The sequence below is a fragment of the Chanodichthys erythropterus genome, chromosome 9 (assembly GCF_024489055.1).
Source record: "Chanodichthys erythropterus isolate Z2021 chromosome 9, ASM2448905v1, whole genome shotgun sequence".
Classification (NCBI taxonomy): domain Eukaryota; kingdom Metazoa; phylum Chordata; class Actinopteri; order Cypriniformes; family Xenocyprididae; genus Chanodichthys; species Chanodichthys erythropterus.
In genome coordinates, this window is record NC_090229.1 from 6,982,364 (window position 1) to 6,985,207 (window position 2,844).

Here is a 2,844-nt window from a genome sequence, read left to right on the forward strand (position 1 = left end):
TGTCTTCAAAAATACGTTAACGTCATAATAATCCATTCACAGACTTTACTCCTATTGCACAAATGAGCGCCACAGAATCCCATCCAGTCAACTATGATCCAGAAAACAGATTTGATATTGAGTTTAAAATAAAGATTCATTATCACAGCTGAACTGGGTTCTTGCTCTTCCCTGTACATGTCTCTATCATGTTCATGTTCTTCTTCTTCTAAACAGTTTGTTCAGTTGTACTCTACAGTACAACTGATGACCAGAAGATGTGATCACTGATGTGCTGTAGCTTTTTCTCAACCAGAGGAAGAAGTCTTAAAGTCCCATTGTTCAGTCCTGGTCTAAAAGTAAAACAAAAAAACACACAATTCAAGTTAAGTAGTTTAATGGACAGCCAGGTCAGCTTATGTTCTGCATGATTTAAACAGTGGTGGGCTACTCTGGCCCTCAGCGTCCACGGTCCTGCAGATTTAGCTCCAACCTCAAACCCAACTGCCTATAACTGTCTATAAGTACACCTGAAGACTTTGGTTAAAATTTTCAGATGTGCTCAATTAGGGTTGGAGGTTAACTCTCAACCTCAAAAAGAGACAGCAAAAGGGCTAGAGTTGCCTGTTCCTGATTTAACTTTACAAAACAGCAGTACATAATATATATATTATAATAAAAATGCAGCACAGACTGTAAGCTAAGAACTGAACAAAAACTGTTTTACCCATATTAACAGCAACCTGTTTTAAAAGATCTTTTAGAAAGGCATGCTCTCTTTTGAGCCTTGATTTCTTTCAGGACAACATACTCTTCTGTTTCTTGTTTCAAGAGCATAATTTGGTCAAAAACCAAGTGATAACCTGTACAATGTAAAATTGTTAAAATACTGCAATAAAAACTTTAAGGCAAGAATTAAGAATAGGCACAGGACTTACCGTACTCATGAAGAAGCCATGGCCATGCATAGTTTCTGCCTCTTGTGTTCCTCCGTAGCTGCACATCAGTCGTTTTTCCTCTAGGATCTTCTGTTAGTGACTTCACTTGCTATCTGTTTTAAAACACAAATACAATGTTTTAGGTCTGTGCAGTATAAGGCCTTATTTCAAGCCAAAAAAAAATAGGTATTACACATAATTTAAAGAACATTTACTATTTAATTCCTATTATACTATATTATATTATATTAACTCATTATCTTCCAAAGCTTCCCTGTCTGCTTTTATCTAAAAAAACAATCAAACAAAAAAAAAAAAACAGAAGGAACAGTTTTTAAGAACTTTTTAAGAACTTAATAGTCCTTTGAGAGAACAACATTAAATTCTGTACTACATATTACAGCATTGCCTCAACACAAGACATACCAATGGACTTCTGTCTTCTTTGGGCATGAGATGGTCATGTTCCTTCCTCACCCTAAACAAAGGACTTCGATGAGCTTGCTTTGATATAAGGACTGGTCTTCCTTCTCTGCACAGAAAAACAAGAAAGTCTCTACTTACTCTGTGTGCAATTACTCTTGTTCTTAAAACATACAAATTGAGACAGTTATAAATAAGTTAATTTACCATACCATCCAGGAGAGCATTTGATGAGTAAATACTGATTTAAATATCTAGAAACTTTACCTGGAAAGGGCTGATCACGGCAGGTTTGCAGCGACTCACTAGTAGCTCTTGTGAGGGTCGGCTCTTAAAAGAGCTGTTGAGTTTGATGTTGTAGAGATCCTAAAAAGAAGGACTAAGTAATCTGCAAGTAATCCTGCAAGACAGAAAGGAAGGTAAATTTATTACATCACATTCAAGTTGTCAATTTACACATAACTGTAGGATTTCCTTCTGTAAAGAGTGTTGCATAATTAAATGTTAAATGCATTTATGTAATAAGTTCACTGATATGTGGGCATTTCCATGATTAAACATATGTCTTTAATAGCAAGCTATATTTATATTTAAAAGAATTTTAAAAAAAAATAACATGTTTCACATGCAAGCAGGACATTATCAGCAGTGTAACTGATTAGATATTGAATAGACATCAGATATTCAATTATTTTGATTATGACAAAATAATTGAATATCTGATGTCATGTGACAAGTCAAATGATAATTTCCACTCTTGCAAACAGAGGTAGTTATGAGGTGCGGAGAGACATCATGTATCACTGGAACATTTTGGGCCCAATCTGTAATCATTTTAAAGAATTCAATGGAATTAATATAAACTTTTATGTGTGGGACGTCCAACTGTCCAAGAAGGGGCACAACTGATTTACAAGTAAGGTGATAAATATGTACAGGATTTGACTTTAATTTTAATTTACTGTGAGACTATTTAACAAATGCTTGATAAAATGTTTGATAAAGGGTTAAAAGCAACACATACATACCATTGCAATTATTTGCCTTTGCAGCTTTCTGTCTCCTTCATCCATTTCCAAAAGGCCCTTTTTGTCTTTTCAGCTAAAACAAGAGAAAAGAAAATATCATTATTTATAATATATAGGTTTATATATAAATATATATAGGAAAGAAGTTCTTATTGACCTTACAGTTTTTGGATTTAACATTATTAGGCATTAAAAGCATGGTAAGCGTTGTGGTTAATGTGCATTTACAATAAGTATCACATTAAAACTACCAATAGTGTGGTAAAAGCATGGTAAGTGTTGTTTGTACTGTGCTTCTACTACAAATACAACTTTGGAACTAATTGTACTACTTTTAATCTGATATGAATATGTTATATATATTGTGCAATATATTGCACGTCACGTGACAGTGTTTAATCACCCTAGTTTAGTATTTAATATAGAAAGCAATGAAAAGCAAAACCTCAGCGGAGGTGACAGATATAATGCAGTGA

General features: G+C 33.9%; 1 long non-coding RNA gene across 1 annotated transcript; it reads right to left on the reverse strand.

Moving 5' to 3' along the window:
- Positions 1-800: 800 nt before the first annotated feature.
- Positions 801-2,493, reverse strand: LOC137026232 (uncharacterized). Its single transcript, XR_010895862.1, has 4 exons — positions 2,369-2,493; positions 1,608-1,740; positions 1,344-1,449; positions 801-1,030 (listed from the first exon to the last, which is right to left on the reverse strand). It is a non-coding gene; the product is annotated as an uncharacterized lncRNA (long non-coding RNA).
- Between the last annotated feature and the right edge of the window lie 351 nt (positions 2,494-2,844).